We start from the raw sequence: 7,500 nt of genomic DNA, 5'->3' as shown, positions 1-7,500 counted from the left end.
TGGTGACACCATCCGGCTTCGGCAGCCTCAGGAGATCGTCCAGGAGGAGGTTCCATAACGTGGGGCCCAGAACCGATCCTTGCGGACACCCCATGGTGGAAGTTTTCCACAAGGTCCGGGAGCCGACCGACATGCCTATGCGTCGGCCGCTGAAGTAGCTCACCAAAATCCGATAGATATTCGGCGAGACCCCAGCGGCCTTCGCCTTCAGCAAAATCATCGGCCACCAGGCGTTGTCGAACGCACCAGAGATGTCCAGAAAGACCAGCTGGACGTATTTATGCGCAGAGTTGTCGACGCGTTCGAACACTGTTCGAAGGGCGGTCACAGTGGAGCGCCCCTTAACAAAACCGTGTTGGTCGTCGGAAATGCCGCGATACAGGCAGGGAGCGCACGCGATGATGATACGCTCGAGAATTTTGCCCAGGATAGGCAGCAGTGTGATGGGCCTGTAAGCCTTCGGATCTGTCAGCGGCTTGTCGTTTCCCTTCGGCAGGACTATCAATGCGCCTATCTTCCAGATATCCGGAAAGACTCCCTCAGAGATGCAGGCCGAGTACATCAGCAACATCTCGCCGGAGGAAGCCTTCCAGGCGTTCCTGATGATCCTACGGGTGATTCCATCCAGTCCGGGACTTGTGTTAGGCAGGTTCCTGATGATGAGTTCCACAGTGGCTCGACCGGGCGCATCCGAATCCCCACCGGACGGTGGGAAAGCGGCGGCCACACGCACCTTTCGGTGGTACTCGTCGTCGGTAGCTGTAGCGTCGTCGGGGCATAGGGAGTAGAGAAGTTCGTGCATGGCGGTTCCAGTGTCGATGGCGTATCCCTCAACGAGCTTCCCTCCGTGAAGCACGTTCCTGGGGGGGCGCGTCCTGCCGGTCGCGGCGCGGTACGCGAGCCCCCAGGGGTCGTTGTTTCCCGTTTCGGCAACTTGTCTAAAGTGCGTGATTTCCGCTTCCTTCATGGCCCGCTTGTATTCGCGTCTGGCCTCCTGTAACGCTTATAAGTAGATAGGGACAGCGGGAATCTCGTTAATCCATTCATGCGCGTCACTAATTAGATGACGAGGCATTTGGCTACCTTAAGAGAGTCATAGTTACTCCCGCCGTTTACCCGCGCTTGCTTGAATTTCTTCACGTTGACATTCAGAGCACTGGGCAGAAATCACATTGCGTCAACACCCGCGAGGGCCATCGCAATGCTTTGTTTTAATTAGACAGTCGGATTCCCCTTGTCCGTGCCAGTTCTGAGCTGACCGTTGAACGGCGGTCGTACAGAACCGCGCCGATCGCGCACGAGACGAAACCGACGCGGCCTTACGGCTAGGAAGATCCGCGGAAGGCCGGAACGCGGGTCCGGATTCCGCCCGAACGCCCCCCGAGAGAGACGAACGAGCATCGACCAGGCCCGGCACCGGCCGCATCCGCTTCCCGTCCAAACCCGACACGCCCCGGTCCTCAGAGCCAATCCTTATTCCGAAGTTACGGATCCAATTTGCCGACTTCCCTTACCTACATTATTCTATCGACTAGAGGCTCTTCACCTTGGAGACCTGCTGCGGATATGGGTACGAACCGGCGCGACATCTCCACGTACATCCCTCACCTGAATTTTCAAGGTCCGCAGAGAGTATCCGGACACCGCCGCAAATGCGGTGCTCTTCGCGTTCCGAACCATATCTCCCTTCTATAGGATTCCATGGAACTCGAACGCTCAGGCAGAAAAGAAAACTCTTCCCGGACCCCTCGGCGGCGTCTTCAGGCCACTTTGGGTTACCCCGTCGAACACTCGCTTTGAAACGAGGGAACGATTATTGAAACGGTTCCGCTGCCGGGTTCCGGAATAGGAACCGGATTCCCTTTCGCTCAAAGGGCGTTATTCGGTTTATATATAATATAATATAAAAGAAAACACGCCACATCGACATAAGATCTCTCCTTGAGCTTAGGATCGACTGACTCGCGAGCAACTACTGTTCACGCGAAACCCTTCTCCACGTCAGTCCTCCAGGGCCTCGCTGGAGTATTTGCTACTACCACCAAGATCTGCACCGACGGAGGCTCCAAGCGGGCTCACGCCCAGACCCTTCTGCGCACTCCGCCGCGCACGTCCTACTCGTTACGGCATAATGACGCAAAACGTACAACGTCGCACGTGCCCGTAACGGTAGTGTATAGGCAAAACGCTTCAGCGCCATCCATTTTCAGGGCTGGTTGCTTCGGCAGGTGAGTCGTTGCACACTCCTTAGCGGATTCCGACTTCCATGGCCACCGTCCTGCTGTCATGAGCGACCAACGCCTTTCATGGTGTCCCATGAGCGTTTTTTAGGCGCCTTAACACTACGTTTGGTTCATCCCACAGCGCCAGTTCTGCTTACCAAAATTGGCCCACTTGGCACCGTCATCAGATCTCCGGCTTCATCGTTCGAGTAAGCCGGAGTTCTCACCCATTTAAAGTTTGAGAATAGGTTGAGGTCGTTTCGGCCCCAATGCCTCTAATCATTCGCTTTACCGGATGGGACTGTTAATAATCGACGCCAGCTATCCTGAGGGAAACTTCGGACGGAACCAGCTACTAGATGGTTCGATTAGTCTTTCGCCCCTATACCCAGTTCCGACGATCGATTTGCACGTCAGAATCGCTACGGTCCTCCATCAGGGTTTCCCCTGACTTCGACCTGACCAGGCATAGTTCACCATCTTTCGGGTCCCAGCATCTGTGCTCAGAGCGCGCCTACATTCACGGATTGGAAACGAGACGCCTCGGGAGTGCGAGAGATCGATCGAGACCGACGCTCCATCCTCCCTGAGCGCGCGGTTTAGCGCGCGCCTTCACTTTCGTTACGCCTTTCAGTTTTACGTTGAATAATCTCAATGACTCGCACACATGCTAGACTCCTTGGTCCGTGTTTCAAGACGGGTCCTGCGAGTGCCCGAAAATGAATCATCGCAGACGGATACGCGCACGGTCCGAGACAGCACGGCTGCGACGACAGCAGCGCCGCGTCAACGTCCGCACTCGGGCAGGACGTCGACATTGTACGGCGTTCGCTTGCGTCGGGCCGGACGCGCGCGAGGCGCGTGCGCGATTCGTATAAAAGTACGACTTTGTACTACCGTCCGACGGCCGATCGGCCACCGTCACGGTCCAATAGCGGTGCGTTAACACGACGACTGGACTCCCGAACGGCGCTTAGACCGACATCGAACGGGTCGCGATGTATTACTTAGAGAGAAGTGCACGCCGTCGACGGACGTCGACGGACGCGACCCGTGCCGCACGACGCACCCGCGAGGGGAGGCGTTCGACATCGAGGCGCGCGCCCGTACGCCGCCGATTGACGATGAATCTCTCCGTTCGTTCATTCGAGTTTCGCAGGTTTACCCCTGAACGGTTTCACGTACTCTTGAACTCTCTCTTCAAAGTTCTTTTCAACTTTCCCTCACGGTACTTGTTCGCTATCGGTCTCGCGGTAATATTTAGCCTTAGATGGAGTTTACCACCCACTTAGGGCTGCACTCTCAAGCAACCCGACTCTGAGGAGTGTACCTCTCGCCGTCTCGCTCCGTCGCTACGGGCCTGGCACCCTCTACGGGAAAACGGCCCCGTTCAAGACGAACTTGGACAGGAGTGGCGACGACGAGAAAGCGATACCTCCCGAACACCACATCTCCCGCGATCGTTACAACCGCGGGATTCAGTGCTGGGCTATTTCCTGTTCGCTCGCCGCTACTAAGGAAATCCTGGTTAGTTTCTTTTCCTCCGCTTACTAATATGCTTAAATTCGGCGGGTGATCCTCCCTGATCTGAGGCCAACGATAAAAAAAACGAGGCAGACGCGATATCCGTCGACGCGACGGCGCCGAAGGTACGCCGAGAGACGGGGGTCTCGTTAGAGTCCCGTCTTCGACGTCGGCGTCGGCGTCGACGCGCTCTTCGGACGTCGAGTCCGCCTACCGCGACGACTACGCGACGGCATACGCGTACGCGCGTCGTCGTTCGTGCGAACGATACTCGGATGATTCGCGTGCGTATAACGTACAGGACGCGCGCGATAGAACGACGATCCGTGTCTCTCGGACTGCGCGACGTCGCCGCATCGCTCTCCGTTTACCCCGTCGACATAGAAGCGCGCATATGTATAGTCGTTAGTTTGTTTTCTAAGACTATACGCGCGCGACGTCACCGAAAGGACGGAGAGACGCGGGACGTCGTCGTCTTCGAGACGAGAACGTCGAGCTGCGCGTACGTACGCGAGATACGGGTACAGGTCGAAACCTGTACCGCTGTCTCTCGCATCGACGTAAACGCAATATACGCGCGCGCACACACGGCACATATACGCATATACGCTTATTCGCTCCGTATCGAACGTTAACAATATTTAAACGGACCGAAGTCTCTGATTGAGACATACGGAGACCGTCATATGTACGATCGTAATAAACGAATTTATATACGAACGTACAGTGTGATATATGTATTTATGCAGCCGGCCCTCAGACAGGAGTGGTCCTGGATGTTTCTCCACGGACCGCAATGTGCGTTCGAAATGTCGATGTTCAAATGTGTCCTGCAGTTCACACTATGACGCGCAGTTAACTGCGTTCTTCATCGACCCGCGAGCCAAGTGATCCACCGTCCAGGGTAATGGTTTCGTTGTAGATCGAAATCTACATCGTATTAATTGAATAAGATTCGTTAAGAGTCTTATAAAAATAAAAAAAAAAAATAAATAAATAAAATGTACGGTCGGTCACCGCGAAACGGTGCGCGCGACTTTTATATTTTGTTTTTTTGTTCAACGTCGTTTTTTTTCCGTCGTTGAACAGAATGTCTATTAGCGTCACTACGCGTATATCGCAGAAACTTCACGCTCGAGGGCGATACGTCTCGCAATACGGCAGTTTCGTTAATGATCCTTCCGCAGGTTCCCCTACGGAAACCTTGTTACGACTTTTACTTCCTCTAAATGATCAAGTTTGGTCAACTTCCCAGCAACGCCGACGGCCGTGAAGCCACCGCGTGTCGGTCCGAAGACCTCACTAAATCATTCAATCGGTAGTAGCGACGGGCGGTGTGTACAAAGGGCAGGGACGTAATCAACGCGAGCTTATGACTCGCGCTTACTAGGAATTCCTCGTTTATGGGGGATAATTGCAAACCCCAATCCCCAGCACGAAGGAGTTTCAACGGGTTGCCCGGGCCTCTAGGCCAGGGAGAACATGCTGATTCCTTCAGTGTAGCGCGCGTGCGGCCCAGGACATCTAAGGGCATCACAGACCTGTTATTGCTCAATCTCGTGCGGCTCGAAGCCGCCGGTCCCTCTAAGAAGAATTTTAATACGCCGCCAGTGAGTTGTCCGACCGAAATCGGACACACCTAAATGACGACGCCTATTTAGCAGGCTAGAGTCTCGTTCGTTACCGGAATTAACCAGACAAATCGCTCCACCAACTAAGAACGGCCATGCACCACCACCCACCGAATCAAGAAAGAGCTGTTAATCTGTCAATCCTTCCGGTGTCCGGGCCTGGTGAGATTTCCCGTGTTGAGTCAAATTAAGCCGCAGGCTCCACTCCTGGTGGTGCCCTTCCGTCAATTCCTTTAAGTTTCAGCTTTGCAACCATACTCCCCCCGGAGTCCAAAATCTTTGGTTTCCCGGAAGCTGCCCGCCGAGCCATTGTAGTAACGTCGGCGGATCGCTAGATGACATATTTACGGTTAGAACTAGGGCGGTATCTAATCGCCTTCGAACCTCTAACTTTCGTTCTTGATTGATGAAAACACCTTTGGCAAATGCTTTCGCTGATGTTCGTCTTGCGACGATCCAAGAATTTCACCTCTAACGTCGCAATACGAATGCCCCCAGTTATCCCTATTAATCATTACCTCGGAGTTCTGAAAACCAACAAAATAGAACCGAGATCATATTCTATTATTCCATGCACGAAATATTCAAGCGGCATTTTGAGCCCGCTTTGAGCACTCTAATTTGTTCAAAGTAAAATTGTCGGCCCACCTCGACACTCACCGAAGAGCACCGCGATAGGATTTTGATATTGAACCGGCGTTTTACCGCCGGCTCACCGACGATATGCTCCGCAGACGTGTCGGTATCACCGCGGATGCGGTGCACCGGCAGCGCGGCGCACAAATGCAACTACGAGCTTTTTAACCGCAACAATTTTAGTATACGCTATTGGAGCTGGAATTACCGCGGCTGCTGGCACCAGACTTGCCCTCCAATTGTTCCTCGTTAAAGTATTTAAAGTGTACTCATTCCGATTACGAGGCCTCGAAAGAGTCCCGTATCGTTATTTTTCGTCACTACCTCCCCGTGCCGGGAGTGGGTAATTTGCGCGCCTGCTGCCTTCCTTGGATGTGGTAGCCGTTTCTCAGGCTCCCTCTCCGGAATCGAACCCTGATTCCCCGTTACCCGTGACAACCATGGTAGTCGCAGAAACTACCATCGAAAGTTGATAAGGCAGACATTTGAAAGATGCGTCGCCGGTACTGGACCATGCGATCGGCAAAAGTTATCCAGATTCATCAAAATTAACGACTTCGGACGAGACGCCCTCCGTCGATTGGTTTTGATCTAATAAAAGCACTCATCCCATCACTGGTCAGAGTTCTGATTGCATGTATTAGCTCTAGAATTACCACAGTTATCCAAGTAACTGAGTAAGATCTAAGGAACCAAAACTGATATATTGAGCCATTCGCGGTATCGCCTTAATACGGCTTGCACTGAGACATGCATGGCTTAATCTTTGAGACAAGCATATAACTACTGGCAGGATCAACCAGGGAGCTAACAGACGATTGTCGAATGAAAATCAATTCATCGAACGTATCGCACGTAACTCTCGACGAAGCGCCTCGCGACGTAGCGAAGCGCCTCGCGAGACGTCACACCGTAGAGACGATCGCGTTAGACGCGTATCTCGCAAACGGTTGACTGGCATAAAATGAAAGCGTGTCCAAACGTTATACAAGTTTCCGTCTCGCCGACGCGTGATACGTTCGGCGGGACGACGACATGTGAAACGAGGACGACGACGACGACGCAGCGGTCGCTCGGTTCGAATGTTCGCTACGAGATCTTATTCTCTGCTCAGTTAAATGAGAGATACACGATCGCACACTGAGTGTACGTAATATATTCTGACGACGAAATTGATTCGTCAAAACAAGCGGACCGTCGCCCGGTGTCAGAGTGATCGTACCAGATCGTCTTTTTGTGTAAATTTTTCATCGGTGACGAAAATCTTTAAGAGTTCCATGAACGATCGATTAAGTCGAACGATTGACGACATTAAAACGGCCAAAACACTGAATCTCTCAAAACGACCAATCGTATTCGTACGCGGATTTCGGATTTGACTCCGGAATGAGCGACGTCTACGTGGTACGTAGAGATCTTACGTGTGTCCGTCGATCGGCACAGTTTTCGAAGCACGTATAAAGTTCATTATACGTGTACGTGGCGTT

At 53.0% G+C, this 7,500-nt stretch overlaps 2 non-coding genes and 1 pseudogene across 2 annotated transcripts; all 3 read right to left on the bottom strand.

The window, feature by feature from the left end:
• Positions 1–3,818, bottom strand: part of LOC123666305 — a 6,285-nt pseudogene extending 2,467 nt beyond the window's left edge.
• Positions 3,819–4,496: 678 nt separating this feature from the next.
• Positions 4,497–4,653, bottom strand: LOC123666314. The gene has a single exon (XR_006745212.1). It is a non-coding gene; the product is annotated as a 5.8S ribosomal RNA (ribosomal RNA).
• A 263-nt stretch (positions 4,654–4,916) lies between these two features.
• LOC123666335 lies at positions 4,917–6,819 on the bottom strand. Its single transcript, XR_006745230.1, has one exon. It is a non-coding gene; the product is annotated as a small subunit ribosomal RNA (ribosomal RNA).
• Positions 6,820–7,500: the final 681 nt, after the last annotated feature.

Source organism: Melitaea cinxia, chromosome 25 (assembly GCF_905220565.1).
Source record: "Melitaea cinxia chromosome 25, ilMelCinx1.1, whole genome shotgun sequence".
Classification (NCBI taxonomy): domain Eukaryota; kingdom Metazoa; phylum Arthropoda; class Insecta; order Lepidoptera; family Nymphalidae; genus Melitaea; species Melitaea cinxia.
Note: the sequence above shows the minus strand (reverse complement) of the source record. Positions and strands in the feature narration are given on the sequence as shown.